Here is a 15,764-nt window from a genome sequence, read left to right on the forward strand (position 1 = left end):
CTTGCTGCTTAGCAATAATGGTATGGGTTTAGGTTCTGCTGTGTGTACTGGTGGTTGACTGCCCCCCAGCCCAGAGTGTGCATGGAAAATTGTCTGGCAGCCTCCCTGACAGCAAGCAGTGATAGTGCCCATGAAGGGGATCTTGTTGGGCCCGCCCCTTTCACGGTTATCGCTTCTCGGCCTTTTGGCTAAGATCAAGTGTAGTATCTGTTCTTATCAGTTTAATATCTGATACGTCCCCTATCTGGGGACCATATATTAAATGGATTTTTGAGAACGGGGGCCGATTTCGAAGCTTGCTTCCGTCGCCCTATGCATTGACCCGATATGGCAGTATCTTCGGGTACAGTGCACCACCCCCTTACAGGGTTAAAAAGAAAGATTCCTACTTTCATTGCTACCTGCTTGCTGGCTAGCCAGCTAGCCAGCCCTGTGGGCCTTGCTGCTGCTGCTGCAGCCAAAAAACAAAAGGTGGTGCTGCTGCTGCTTCTGCTGCTTCTGCTTCTGCTTGTGTCTGGCCGCTGTTGGAGCGTCCAGGCACAGGACTTCTGCTGCTGCTGACTAAATGGCCTCCTTAATTGGATCATTTGAGTAGCCAGCACACCTGTGCAGGTAGGGCATGACATGATAGGCAGCTGCCTTGATAGCGGGTGGGTGCTGAATGTTCCTAATTGACAAAATAAGATTAATGCTTATGAAGAAATATAAAATCTCATCCCTTCCCCAATATCGCGCCACACCCCTACCCCTTAATTCCCTGGTTGAACTTGATGGACATATGTCTTTTTTCGACCGTACTAACTATGTAACTATGTAACATAACATGGGGGGGGTCTCCTGGCTGTTCACACAGGTGTGTCATTGCTGTACATTGACCATGCATTGCTTCTGTGGTATTGCAAAGGCAAAGACAAATGCTTCCAGCCATCCATTGCACTAATGGATTGGTCATCAGCTGGCTGTCTATGTCCCGCATCAATATAGACCAAAGTACAGAGGGTTAGGCTATGCTATTGTGCACCTACCTGATGCATCAGAAGGTGCGAGGCCCTTGCTAAATTCTGTGCACAGACTTTGAGATCTATACTTTAGACTGTATCTAAACCTGCTCCAACATGGACTGACATTCTGGCCTACTTTCAGCCGATGCGACTTGTCTGTCGCTGAACAGTCGCTTTTTATGTATTCAGCACCTATGTATAATGTTGTAAAAATGCTCTAGAAGCTAAAGTCGCAGAAATGTCACACATATTTGGCCTGCAACTTTCTGTGCGACAAATTCAGACAGGAAAAATCAGTATAAATCCTTAGAAAATTATCCCCCAGTGTCTCCATCTGCTGGCGGTATTGAATAAGCATTGCTGCACTGATGGGGTATGCATTAGACGAAAAAAAAGAAGAAAAAGAAGAATAATACGCCCAGAAAAGAGGCGAAAAGGAGAAAAACGTAAAAAAACGTGAAAAAAAAGTAAGAGGAAGAGAAGGGAAAAAAAGGTGGAAATGGGTTTAAAAGTGATTTCGGCGGAGAAATATATATATATATATATATATATATATATATATATATATATATACGCGCACACACACACATATATATAAACGTATTCTCCGTTGAGATATTGCAGCCGCTGCTGTGTCCAGGCCCAGGAGCCTTAGCACTGTGCTGTGATGTCACTCAATACCACTGACATCACTAGGTGTAAACAACATCTCTCCTTTGCTGTGTATGTGACTATGGAGCTGTTTGGTGATGTCGTCTATTATGGCCTTCATAGAAGCAACAGGAGATTGTTGCATCCATCTAGAACCCTCAGAACTACAGTGCTATGATGTCACTCACTTCCACAGGCCTTGCAGAGTGTAAACAACAACAACCCAGCTTTGTTGTGTATGTAACCATAGGGATTTGTGATGTCACCTAGAACCTTCACAGCAGCGACAGCTTTATGAGGAGCATCAGCACTGCTCTGCCTGAGCAGAACCATCACCGCCATAGGTTGTCAAATAACCCGGATTTAACCCACACAGGTAAGTCCAATGGGGTGCAGGCATGTCCTCTATGCTTACAGCTTCCCGTGGGTGTTGGTTTGATACCGTTTGGGGACAGCCAAGGAGGCATCTGCAGGCAACAAAGGTAGGTGTGTGCTTGTGTGTGTGTTTCCTATGCAGATCCTAAGCCCAGTGTCACATGCAAGTAGGAGGAGTAAGAAGGGTTCCTGGCAAATCCGGGTTATGGATTGCATTTAAAAAGGCCCCGTGGGAGTGCAATGGGCCCCTGTCTTGCTGCTTAGCAATAATGGTATGGGTTTAGGTTCTGCTGTGTGTACTGGTGGTTGACTGCCCCCCAGCCCAGAGTGTGCATGGAAAATTGTCTGGCAGCCTCCCTGACAGCAAGCAGTGATAGTGCCCATGAAGGGGACCTTGTTGGGCCCGCCCCTTTCACGGTTATCGCTTCTCGGCCTTTTGGCTAAGATCAAGTGTAGTATCTGTTCTTATCAGTTTAATATCTGATACGTCCCCTATCTGGGGACCATATATTAAATGGATTTTTGAGAACGGGGGCCGATTTCGAAGCTTGCTTCCGTCGCCCTATGCATTGACCCGATATGGCAGTATCTTCGGGTACAGTGCACCACCCCCTTACAGGGTTAAAAAGAAAGATTCCTACTTTCATTGCTACCTGCTTGCTGGCTAGCCAGCTAGCCAGCCCTGTGGGCCTTGCTGCTGCTGCTGCAGCCAAAAAACAAAAGGTGGTGCTGCTGCTGCTTCTGCTGCTTCTGCTTCTGCTTGTGTCTGGCCGCTGTTGGAGCGTCCAGGCACAGGACTTCTGCTGCTGCTGACTAAATGGCCTCCTTAATTGGATCATTTGAGTAGCCAGCACACCTGTGCAGGTAGGGCATGACATGATAGGCAGCTGCCTTGATAGCGGGTGGGTGCTGAATGTTCCTAATTGACAAAATAAGATTAATGCTTATGAAGAAATATAAAATCTCATCCCTTCCCCAATATCGCGCCACACCCCTACCCCTTAATTCCCTGGTTGAACTTGATGGACATATGTCTTTTTTCGACCGTACTAACTATGTAACTATGTAACATAACATGGGGGGGGTCTCCTGGCTGTTCACACAGGTGTGTCATTGCTGTACATTGACCATGCATTGCTTCTGTGGTATTGCAAAGGCAAAGACAAATGCTTCCAGCCATCCATTGCACTAATGGATTGGTCATCAGCTGGCTGTCTATGCCCCGCATCAATATAGACCAAAGTACAGAGGGTTAGGCTATGCTATTGTGCACCTACCTGATGCATCAGAAGGTGCGAGGCCCTTGCTAAATTCTGTGCACAGACTTTGAGATCTATACTTTAGACTGTATCTAAACCTGCTCCAACATGGACTGACATTCTGGCCTACTTTCAGCCGATGCGACTTGTCTGTCGCTGAACAGTCGCTTTTTATGTATTCAGCACCTATGTATAATGTTGTAAAAATGCTCTAGAAGCTAAAGTCGCAGAAATGTCACACATATTTGGCCTGCAACTTTCTGTGCGACAAATTCAGACAGGAAAAATCAGTATAAATCCTTAGAAAATTATCCCCCAGTGTCTCCATCTGCTGGCGGTATTGAATAAGCATTGCTGCACTGATGGGGTATGCATTAGACGAAAAAAAAGAAGAAAAAGAAGAATAATACGCCCAGAAAAGAGGCGAAAAGGAGAAAAACGTAAAAAAACGTGAAAAAAAAGTAAGAGGAAGAGAAGGGAAAAAAAGGTGGAAATGGGTTTAAAAGTGATTTCGGCGGAGAAATATATATATATATATATATATATATATATATATATATATATACGCGCACACACACACATATATATAAACGTATTCTCCGTTGAGATATTGCAGCCGCTGCTGTGTCCAGGCCCAGGAGCCTTAGCACTGTGCTGTGATGTCACTCAATACCACTGACATCACTAGGTGTAAACAACATCTCTCCTTTGCTGTGTATGTGACTATGGAGCTGTTTGGTGATGTCGTCTATTATGGCCTTCATAGAAGCAACAGGAGATTGTTGCATCCATCTAGAACCCTCAGAACTACAGTGCTATGATGTCACTCACTTCCACAGGCCTTGCAGAGTGTAAACAACAACAACCCAGCTTTGTTGTGTATGTAACCATAGGGATTTGTGATGTCACCTAGAACCTTCACAGCAGCGACAGCTTTATGAGGAGCATCAGCACTGCTCTGCCTGAGCAGAACCATCACCGCCATAGGTTGTCAAATAACCCGGATTTAACCCACACAGGTAAGTCCAATGGGGTGCAGGCATGTCCTCTATGCTTACAGCTTCCCGTGGGTGTTGGTTTGATACCGTTTGGGGACAGCCAAGGAGGCATCTGCAGGCAACAAAGGTAGGTGTGTGCTTGTGTGTGTGTTTCCTATGCAGATCCTAAGCCCAGTGTCACATGCAAGTAGGAGGAGTAAGAAGGGTTCCTGGCAAATCCGGGTTATGGATTGCATTTAAAAAGGCCCCGTGGGAGTGCAATGGGCCCCTGTCTTGCTGCTTAGCAATAATGGTATGGGTTTAGGTTCTGCTGTGTGTACTGGTGGTTGACTGCCCCCCAGCCCAGAGTGTGCATGGAAAATTGTCTGGCAGCCTCCCTGACAGCAAGCAGTGATAGTGCCCATGAAGGGGACCTTGTTGGGCCCGCCCCTTTCACGGTTATCGCTTCTCGGCCTTTTGGCTAAGATCAAGTGTAGTATCTGTTCTTATCAGTTTAATATCTGATACGTCCCCTATCTGGGGACCATATATTAAATGGATTTTTGAGAACGGGGGCCGATTTCGAAGCTTGCTTCCGTCGCCCTATGCATTGACCCGATATGGCAGTATCTTCGGGTACAGTGCACCACCCCCTTACAGGGTTAAAAAGAAAGATTCCTACTTTCATTGCTACCTGCTTGCTGGCTAGCCAGCTAGCCAGCCCTGTGGGCCTTGCTGCTGCTGCTGCAGCCAAAAAACAAAAGGTGGTGCTGCTGCTGCTTCTGCTGCTTCTGCTTCTGCTTGTGTCTGGCCGCTGTTGGAGCGTCCAGGCACAGGACTTCTGCTGCTGCTGACTAAATGGCCTCCTTAATTGGATCATTTGAGTAGCCAGCACACCTGTGCAGGTAGGGCATGACATGATAGGCAGCTGCCTTGATAGCGGGTGGGTGCTGAATGTTCCTAATTGACAAAATAAGATTAATGCTTATGAAGAAATATAAAATCTCATCCCTTCCCCAATATCGCGCCACACCCCTACCCCTTAATTCCCTGGTTGAACTTGATGGACATATGTCTTTTTTCGACCGTACTAACTATGTAACTATGTAACATAACATGGGGGGGGTCTCCTGGCTGTTCACACAGGTGTGTCATTGCTGTACATTGACCATGCATTGCTTCTGTGGTATTGCAAAGGCAAAGACAAATGCTTCCAGCCATCCATTGCACTAATGGATTGGTCATCAGCTGGCTGTCTATGTCCCGCATCAATATAGACCAAAGTACAGAGGGTTAGGCTATGCTATTGTGCACCTACCTGATGCATCAGAAGGTGCGAGGCCCTTGCTAAATTCTGTGCACAGACTTTGAGATCTATACTTTAGACTGTATCTAAACCTGCTCCAACATGGACTGACATTCTGGCCTACTTTCAGCCGATGCGACTTGTCTGTCGCTGAACAGTCGCTTTTTATGTATTCAGCACCTATGTATAATGTTGTAAAAATGCTCTAGAAGCTAAAGTCGCAGAAATGTCACACATATTTGGCCTGCAACTTTCTGTGCGACAAATTCAGACAGGAAAAATCAGTATAAATCCTTAGAAAATTATCCCCCAGTGTCTCCATCTGCTGGCGGTATTGAATAAGCATTGCTGCACTGATGGGGTATGCATTAGACGAAAAAAAAGAAGAAAAAGAAGAATAATACGCCCAGAAAAGAGGCGAAAAGGAGAAAAACGTAAAAAAACGTGAAAAAAAAGTAAGAGGAAGAGAAGGGAAAAAAAGGTGGAAATGGGTTTAAAAGTGATTTCGGCGGAGAATATATATATATATATATATATATATATATATATATATATATATACGCGCACACACACACATATATATAAACGTATTCTCCGTTGAGATATTGCAGCCGCTGCTGTGTCCAGGCCCAGGAGCCTTAGCACTGTGCTGTGATGTCACTCAATACCACTGACATCACTAGGTGTAAACAACATCTCTCCTTTGCTGTGTATGTGACTATGGAGCTGTTTGGTGATGTCGTCTATTATGGCCTTCATAGAAGCAACAGGAGATTGTTGCATCCATCTAGAACCCTCAGAACTACAGTGCTATGATGTCACTCACTTCCACAGGCCTTGCAGAGTGTAAACAACAACAACCCAGCTTTGTTGTGTATGTAACCATAGGGATTTGTGATGTCACCTAGAACCTTCACAGCAGCGACAGCTTTATGAGGAGCATCAGCACTGCTCTGCCTGAGCAGAACCATCACCGCCATAGGTTGTCAAATAACCCGGATTTAACCCACACAGGTAAGTCCAATGGGGTGCAGGCATGTCCTCTATGCTTACAGCTTCCCGTGGGTGTTGGTTTGATACCGTTTGGGGACAGCCAAGGAGGCATCTGCAGGCAACAAAGGTAGGTGTGTGCTTGTGTGTGTGTTTCCTATGCAGATCCTAAGCCCAGTGTCACATGCAAGTAGGAGGAGTAAGAAGGGTTCCTGGCAAATCCGGGTTATGGATTGCATTTAAAAAGGCCCCGTGGGAGTGCAATGGGCCCCTGTCTTGCTGCTTAGCAATAATGGTATGGGTTTAGGTTCTGCTGTGTGTACTGGTGGTTGACTGCCCCCCAGCCCAGAGTGTGCATGGAAAATTGTCTGGCAGCCTCCCTGACAGCAAGCAGTGATAGTGCCCATGAAGGGGACCTTGTTGGGCCCGCCCCTTTCACGGTTATCGCTTCTCGGCCTTTTGGCTAAGATCAAGTGTAGTATCTGTTCTTATCAGTTTAATATCTGATACGTCCCCTATCTGGGGACCATATATTAAATGGATTTTTGAGAACGGGGGCCGATTTCGAAGCTTGCTTCCGTCGCCCTATGCATTGACCCGATATGGCAGTATCTTCGGGTACAGTGCACCACCCCCTTACAGGGTTAAAAAGAAAGATTCCTACTTTCATTGCTACCTGCTTGCTGGCTAGCCAGCTAGCCAGCCCTGTGGGCCTTGCTGCTGCTGCTGCAGCCAAAAAACAAAAGGTGGTGCTGCTGCTGCTTCTGCTGCTTCTGCTTCTGCTTGTGTCTGGCCGCTGTTGGAGCGTCCAGGCACAGGACTTCTGCTGCTGCTGACTAAATGGCCTCCTTAATTGGATCATTTGAGTAGCCAGCACACCTGTGCAGGTAGGGCATGACATGATAGGCAGCTGCCTTGATAGCGGGTGGGTGCTGAATGTTCCTAATTGACAAAATAAGATTAATGCTTATGAAGAAATATAAAATCTCATCCCTTCCCCAATATCGCGCCACACCCCTACCCCTTAATTCCCTGGTTGAACTTGATGGACATATGTCTTTTTTCGACCGTACTAACTATGTAACTATGTAACATAACATGGGGGGGGTCTCCTGGCTGTTCACACAGGTGTGTCATTGCTGTACATTGACCATGCATTGCTTCTGTGGTATTGCAAAGGCAAAGACAAATGCTTCCAGCCATCCATTGCACTAATGGATTGGTCATCAGCTGGCTGTCTATGTCCCGCATCAATATAGACCAAAGTACAGAGGGTTAGGCTATGCTATTGTGCACCTACCTGATGCATCAGAAGGTGCGAGGCCCTTGCTAAATTCTGTGCACAGACTTTGAGATCTATACTTTAGACTGTATCTAAACCTGCTCCAACATGGACTGACATTCTGGCCTACTTTCAGCCGATGCGACTTGTCTGTCGCTGAACAGTCGCTTTTTATGTATTCAGCACCTATGTATAATGTTGTAAAAATGCTCTAGAAGCTAAAGTCGCAGAAATGTCACACATATTTGGCCTGCAACTTTCTGTGCGACAAATTCAGACAGGAAAAATCAGTATAAATCCTTAGAAAATTATCCCCCAGTGTCTCCATCTGCTGGCGGTATTGAATAAGCATTGCTGCACTGATGGGGTATGCATTAGACGAAAAAAAAGAAGAAAAAGAAGAATAATACGCCCAGAAAAGAGGCGAAAAGGAGAAAAACGTAAAAAAACGTGAAAAAAAAGTAAGAGGAAGAGAAGGGAAAAAAAGGTGGAAATGGGTTTAAAAGTGATTTCGGCGGAGAAATATATATATATATATATATATATATATATATATATATATATATATACGCGCACACACACACATATATATAAACGTATTCTCCGTTGAGATATTGCAGCCGCTGCTGTGTCCAGGCCCAGGAGCCTTAGCACTGTGCTGTGATGTCACTCAATACCACTGACATCACTAGGTGTAAACAACATCTCTCCTTTGCTGTGTATGTGACTATGGAGCTGTTTGGTGATGTCGTCTATTATGGCCTTCATAGAAGCAACAGGAGATTGTTGCATCCATCTAGAACCCTCAGAACTACAGTGCTATGATGTCACTCACTTCCACAGGCCTTGCAGAGTGTAAACAACAACAACCCAGCTTTGTTGTGTATGTAACCATAGGGATTTGTGATGTCACCTAGAACCTTCACAGCAGCGACAGCTTTATGAGGAGCATCAGCACTGCTCTGCCTGAGCAGAACCATCACCGCCATAGGTTGTCAAATAACCCGGATTTAACCCACACAGGTAAGTCCAATGGGGTGCAGGCATGTCCTCTATGCTTACAGCTTCCCGTGGGTGTTGGTTTGATACCGTTTGGGGACAGCCAAGGAGGCATCTGCAGGCAACAAAGGTAGGTGTGTGCTTGTGTGTGTGTTTCCTATGCAGATCCTAAGCCCAGTGTCACATGCAAGTAGGAGGAGTAAGAAGGGTTCCTGGCAAATCCGGGTTATGGATTGCATTTAAAAAGGCCCCGTGGGAGTGCAATGGGCCCCTGTCTTGCTGCTTAGCAATAATGGTATGGGTTTAGGTTCTGCTGTGTGTACTGGTGGTTGACTGCCCCCCAGCCCAGAGTGTGCATGGAAAATTGTCTGGCAGCCTCCCTGACAGCAAGCAGTGATAGTGCCCATGAAGGGGACCTTGTTGGGCCCGCCCCTTTCACGGTTATCGCTTCTCGGCCTTTTGGCTAAGATCAAGTGTAGTATCTGTTCTTATCAGTTTAATATCTGATACGTCCCCTATCTGGGGACCATATATTAAATGGATTTTTGAGAACGGGGGCCGATTTCGAAGCTTGCTTCCGTCGCCCTATGCATTGACCCGATATGGCAGTATCTTCGGGTACAGTGCACCACCCCCTTACAGGGTTAAAAAGAAAGATTCCTACTTTCATTGCTACCTGCTTGCTGGCTAGCCAGCTAGCCAGCCCTGTGGGCCTTGCTGCTGCTGCTGCAGCCAAAAAACAAAAGGTGGTGCTGCTGCTGCTTCTGCTGCTTCTGCTTCTGCTTGTGTCTGGCCGCTGTTGGAGCGTCCAGGCACAGGACTTCTGCTGCTGCTGACTAAATGGCCTCCTTAATTGGATCATTTGAGTAGCCAGCACACCTGTGCAGGTAGGGCATGACATGATAGGCAGCTGCCTTGATAGCGGGTGGGTGCTGAATGTTCCTAATTGACAAAATAAGATTAATGCTTATGAAGAAATATAAAATCTCATCCCTTCCCCAATATCGCGCCACACCCCTACCCCTTAATTCCCTGGTTGAACTTGATGGACATATGTCTTTTTTCGACCGTACTAACTATGTAACTATGTAACATAACATGGGGGGGGTCTCCTGGCTGTTCACACAGGTGTGTCATTGCTGTACATTGACCATGCATTGCTTCTGTGGTATTGCAAAGGCAAAGACAAATGCTTCCAGCCATCCATTGCACTAATGGATTGGTCATCAGCTGGCTGTCTATGTCCCGCATCAATATAGACCAAAGTACAGAGGGTTAGGCTATGCTATTGTGCACCTACCTGATGCATCAGAAGGTGCGAGGCCCTTGCTAAATTCTGTGCACAGACTTTGAGATCTATACTTTAGACTGTATCTAAACCTGCTCCAACATGGACTGACATTCTGGCCTACTTTCAGCCGATGCGACTTGTCTGTCGCTGAACAGTCGCTTTTTATGTATTCAGCACCTATGTATAATGTTGTAAAAATGCTCTAGAAGCTAAAGTCGCAGAAATGTCACACATATTTGGCCTGCAACTTTCTGTGCGACAAATTCAGACAGGAAAAATCAGTATAAATCCTTAGAAAATTATCCCCCAGTGTCTCCATCTGCTGGCGGTATTGAATAAGCATTGCTGCACTGATGGGGTATGCATTAGACGAAAAAAAAGAAGAAAAAGAAGAATAATACGCCCAGAAAAGAGGCGAAAAGGAGAAAAACGTAAAAAAACGTGAAAAAAAAGTAAGAGGAAGAGAAGGGAAAAAAAGGTGGAAATGGGTTTAAAAGTGATTTCGGCGGAGAAATATATATATATATATATATATATATATATATATATATATATATATACGCGCACACACACACATATATATAAACGTATTCTCCGTTGAGATATTGCAGCCGCTGCTGTGTCCAGGCCCAGGAGCCTTAGCACTGTGCTGTGATGTCACTCAATACCACTGACATCACTAGGTGTAAACAACATCTCTCCTTTGCTGTGTATGTGACTATGGAGCTGTTTGGTGATGTCGTCTATTATGGCCTTCATAGAAGCAACAGGAGATTGTTGCATCCATCTAGAACCCTCAGAACTACAGTGCTATGATGTCACTCACTTCCACAGGCCTTGCAGAGTGTAAACAACAACAACCCAGCTTTGTTGTGTATGTAACCATAGGGATTTGTGATGTCACCTAGAACCTTCACAGCAGCGACAGCTTTATGAGGAGCATCAGCACTGCTCTGCCTGAGCAGAACCATCACCGCCATAGGTTGTCAAATAACCCGGATTTAACCCACACAGGTAAGTCCAATGGGGTGCAGGCATGTCCTCTATGCTTACGCTTCCCGTGGGTGTTGGTTTGATACCGTTTGGGGACAGCCAAGGAGGCATCTGCAGGCAACAAAGGTAGGTGTGTGCTTGTGTGTGTGTTTCCTATGCAGATCCTAAGCCCAGTGTCACATGCAAGTAGGAGGAGTAAGAAGGGTTCCTGGCAAATCCGGGTTATGGATTGCATTTAAAAAGGCCCCGTGGGAGTGCAATGGGCCCCTGTCTTGCTGCTTAGCAATAATGGTATGGGTTTAGGTTCTGCTGTGTGTACTGGTGGTTGACTGCCCCCCAGCCCAGAGTGTGCATGGAAAATTGTCTGGCAGCCTCCCTGACAGCAAGCAGTGATAGTGCCCATGAAGGGGACCTTGTTGGGCCCGCCCCTTTCACGGTTATCGCTTCTCGGCCTTTTGGCTAAGATCAAGTGTAGTATCTGTTCTTATCAGTTTAATATCTGATACGTCCCCTATCTGGGGACCATATATTAAATGGATTTTTGAGAACGGGGGCCGATTTTGAAGCTTGCTTCCGTCGCCCTATGCATTGACCCGATATGGCAGTATCTTCGGGTACAGTGCACCACCCCCTTACAGGGTTAAAAAGAAAGATTCCTACTTTCATTGCTACCTGCTTGCTGGCTAGCCAGCTAGCCAGCCCTGTGGGCCTTGCTGCTGCTGCTGCAGCCAAAAAACAAAAGGTGGTGCTGCTGCTGCTTCTGCTGCTTCTGCTTCTGCTTGTGTCTGGCCGCTGTTGGAGCGTCCAGGCACAGGACTTCTGCTGCTGCTGACTAAATGGCCTCCTTAATTGGATCATTTGAGTAGCCAGCACACCTGTGCAGGTAGGGCATGACATGATAGGCAGCTGCCTTGATAGCGGGTGGGTGCTGAATGTTCCTAATTGACAAAATAAGATTAATGCTTATGAAGAAATATAAAATCTCATCCCTTCCCCAATATCGCGCCACACCCCTACCCCTTAATTCCCTGGTTGAACTTGATGGACATATGTCTTTTTTCGACCGTACTAACTATGTAACTATGTAACATAACATGGGGGGGGTCTCCTGGCTGTTCACACAGGTGTGTCATTGCTGTACATTGACCATGCATTGCTTCTGTGGTATTGCAAAGGCAAAGACAAATGCTTCCAGCCATCCATTGCACTAATGGAGGTCATCAGCTGGCTGTCTATGTCCCGCATCAATATAGACCAAAGTACAGAGGGTTAGGCTATGCTATTGTGCACCTACCTGATGCATCAGAAGGTGCGAGGCCCTTGCTAAATTCTGTGCACAGACTTTGAGATCTATACTTTAGACTGTATCTAAACCTGCTCCAACATGGACTGACATTCTGGCCTACTTTCAGCCGATGCGACTTGTCTGTCGCTGAACAGTCGCTTTTTATGTATTCAGCACCTATGTATAATGTTGTAAAAATGCTCTAGAAGCTAAAGTCGCAGAAATGTCACACATATTTGGCCTGCAACTTTCTGTGCGACAAATTCAGACAGGAAAAATCAGTATAAATCCTTAGAAAATTATCCCCCAGTGTCTCCATCTGCTGGCGGTATTGAATAAGCATTGCTGCACTGATGGGGTATGCATTAGACGAAAAAAAAGAAGAAAAAGAAGAATAATACGCCCAGAAAAGAGGCGAAAATGAGAAAAACGTAAAAAAACGTGAAAAAAAAGTAAGAGGAAGAGAAGGGAAAAAAAGGTGGAAATGGGTTTAAAAGTGATTTCGGCGGAGAATATATATATATATATATATATATATATATATATATATATATATACGCGCACACACACACATATATATAAACGTATTCTCCGTTGAGATATTGCAGCCGCTGCTGTGTCCAGGCCCAGGAGCCTTAGCACTGTGCTGTGATGTCACTCAATACCACTGACATCACTAGGTGTAAACAACATCTCTCCTTTGCTGTGTATGTGACTATGGAGCTGTTTGGTGATGTCGTCTATTATGGCCTTCATAGAAGCAACAGGAGATTGTTGCATCCATCTAGAACCCTCAGAACTACACTACAGTGCTATGATGTCACTCACTTCCACAGGCCTTGCAGAGTGTAAACAACAACAACCCAGCTTTGTTGTGTATGTAACCATAGGGATTTGTGATGTCACCTAGAACCTTCACAGCAGCGACAGCTTTATGAGGAGCATCAGCACTGCTCTGCCTGAGCAGAACCATCACCGCCATAGGTTGTCAAATAACCCGGATTTAACCCACACAGGTAAGTCCAATGGGGTGCAGGCATGTCCTCTATGCTTACAGCTTCCCGTGGGTGTTGGTTTGATACCGTTTGGGGACAGCCAAGGAGGCATCTGCAGGCAACAAAGGTAGGTGTGTGCTTGTGTGTGTGTTTCCTATGCAGATCCTAAGCCCAGTGTCACATGCAAGTAGGAGGAGTAAGAAGGGTTCCTGGCAAATCCGGGTTATGGATTGCATTTAAAAAGGCCCCGTGGGAGTGCAATGGGCCCCTGTCTTGCTGCTTAGCAATAATGGTATGGGTTTAGGTTCTGCTGTGTGTACTGGTGGTTGACTGCCCCCCAGCCCAGAGTGTGCATGGAAAATTGTCTGGCAGCCTCCCTGACAGCAAGCAGTGATAGTGCCCATGAAGGGGACCTTGTTGGGCCCGCCCCTTTCACGGTTATCGCTTCTCGGCCTTTTGGCTAAGATCAAGTGTAGTATCTGTTCTTATCAGTTTAATATCTGATACGTCCCCTATCTGGGGACCATATATTAAATGGATTTTTGAGAACGGGGGCCGATTTTGAAGCTTGCTTCCGTCGCCCTATGCATTGACCCGATATGGCAGTATCTTCGGGTACAGTGCACCACCCCCTTACAGGGTTAAAAAGAAAGATTCCTACTTTCATTGCTACCTGCTTGCTGGCTAGCCAGCTAGCCAGCCCTGTGGGCCTTGCTGCTGCTGCTGCAGCCAAAAAACAAAAGGTGGTGCTGCTGCTGCTTCTGCTGCTTCTGCTTCTGCTTGTGTCTGGCCGCTGTTGGAGCGTCCAGGCACAGGACTTCTGCTGCTGCTGACTAAATGGCCTCCTTAATTGGATCATTTGAGTAGCCAGCACACCTGTGCAGGTAGGGCATGACATGATAGGCAGCTGCCTTGATAGCGGGTGGGTGCTGAATGTTCCTAATTGACAAAATAAGATTAATGCTTATGAAGAAATATAAAATCTCATCCCTTCCCCAATATCGCGCCACACCCCTACCCCTTAATTCCCTGGTTGAACTTGATGGACATATGTCTTTTTTCGACCGTACTAACTATGTAACTATGTAACATAACATGGGGGGGGTCTCCTGGCTGTTCACACAGGTGTGTCATTGCTGTACATTGACCATGCATTGCTTCTGTGGTATTGCAAAGGCAAAGACAAATGCTTCCAGCCATCCATTGCACTAATGGATTGGTCATCAGCTGGCTGTCTATGTCCCGCATCAATATAGACCAAAGTACAGAGGGTTAGGCTATGCTATTGTGCACCTACCTGATGCATCAGAAGGTGCGAGGCCCTTGCTAAATTCTGTGCACAGACTTTGAGATCTATACTTTAGACTGTATCTAAACCTGCTCCAACATGGACTGACATTCTGGCCTACTTTCAGCCGATGCGACTTGTCTGTCGCTGAACAGTCGCTTTTTATGTATTCAGCACCTATGTATAATGTTGTAAAAATGCTCTAGAAGCTAAAGTCGCAGAAATGTCACACATATTTGGCCTGCAACTTTCTGTGCGACAAATTCAGACAGGAAAAATCAGTATAAATCCTTAGAAAATTATCCCCCAGTGTCTCCATCTGCTGGCGGTATTGAATAAGCATTGCTGCACTGATGGGGTATGCATTAGACGAAAAAAAAGAAGAAAAAGAAGAATAATACGCCCAGAAAAGAGGCGAAAATGAGAAAAACGTAAAAAAACGTGAAAAAAAAGTAAGAGGAAGAGAAGGGAAAAAAAGGTGGAAATGGGTTTAAAAGTGATTTCGGCGGAGAAATATATATATATATATATATATATATATATAATATATATATATACGCGCACACACACACATATATATAAACGTATTCTCCGTTGAGATATTGCAGCCGCTGCTGTGTCCAGGCCCAGGAGCCTTAGCACTGTGCTGTGATGTCACTCAATACCACTGACATCACTAGGTGTAAACAACATCTCTCCTTTGCTGTGTATGTGACTATGGAGCTGTTTGGTGATGTCGTCTATTATGGCCTTCATAGAAGCAACAGGAGATTGTTGCATCCATCTAGAACCCTCAGAACTACAGTGCTATGATGTCACTCACTTCCACAGGCCTTGCAGAGTGTAAACAACAACAACCCAGCTTTGTTGTGTATGTAACCATAGGGATTTGTGATGTCACCTAGAACCTTCACAGCAGCGACAGCTTTATGAGGAGCATCAGCACTGCTCTGCCTGAGCAGAACCATCACCGCCATAGGTTGTCAAATAACCCGGATTTAACCCACACAGGTAAGTCCAATGGGGTGCAGGCATGTCCTCTATGCTTACAGCTTCCCGTGGGTGTTGGTTT

The 15,764-nt window shown here is 45.8% G+C and overlaps 7 non-coding genes across 7 annotated transcripts; all 7 read left to right on the top strand.

Annotated features, from left to right (window-relative positions):
- Positions 1–168: 168 nt before the first annotated feature.
- On the top strand, positions 169–359 carry LOC130334244 (U2 spliceosomal RNA). Its single transcript, XR_008876079.1, has one exon. It is a non-coding gene; the product is annotated as a U2 spliceosomal RNA (small nuclear RNA).
- A 2,088-nt stretch (positions 360–2,447) lies between these two features.
- LOC130334245 (U2 spliceosomal RNA) lies at positions 2,448–2,638 on the top strand. The gene has a single exon (XR_008876080.1). It is a non-coding gene; the product is annotated as a U2 spliceosomal RNA (small nuclear RNA).
- A 2,086-nt stretch (positions 2,639–4,724) lies between these two features.
- Positions 4,725–4,915, top strand: LOC130334246 (U2 spliceosomal RNA). The gene has a single exon (XR_008876081.1). It is a non-coding gene; the product is annotated as a U2 spliceosomal RNA (small nuclear RNA).
- A 2,087-nt stretch (positions 4,916–7,002) lies between these two features.
- LOC130334247 (U2 spliceosomal RNA) lies at positions 7,003–7,193 on the top strand. The gene has a single exon (XR_008876082.1). It is a non-coding gene; the product is annotated as a U2 spliceosomal RNA (small nuclear RNA).
- Positions 7,194–9,283: 2,090 nt separating this feature from the next.
- On the top strand, positions 9,284–9,474 carry LOC130334250 (U2 spliceosomal RNA). The gene has a single exon (XR_008876084.1). It is a non-coding gene; the product is annotated as a U2 spliceosomal RNA (small nuclear RNA).
- A 2,089-nt stretch (positions 9,475–11,563) lies between these two features.
- Positions 11,564–11,754, top strand: LOC130334274 (U2 spliceosomal RNA). Its single transcript, XR_008876103.1, has one exon. It is a non-coding gene; the product is annotated as a U2 spliceosomal RNA (small nuclear RNA).
- A 2,090-nt stretch (positions 11,755–13,844) lies between these two features.
- Positions 13,845–14,035, top strand: LOC130334287 (U2 spliceosomal RNA). The gene has a single exon (XR_008876114.1). It is a non-coding gene; the product is annotated as a U2 spliceosomal RNA (small nuclear RNA).
- The last annotated feature ends 1,729 nt before the right edge of the window (positions 14,036–15,764 follow it).

The sequence above is a fragment of the Hyla sarda genome, unplaced genomic scaffold, assembly GCF_029499605.1.
Source record: "Hyla sarda isolate aHylSar1 unplaced genomic scaffold, aHylSar1.hap1 scaffold_431, whole genome shotgun sequence".
NCBI classification, from domain to species: domain Eukaryota; kingdom Metazoa; phylum Chordata; class Amphibia; order Anura; family Hylidae; genus Hyla; species Hyla sarda.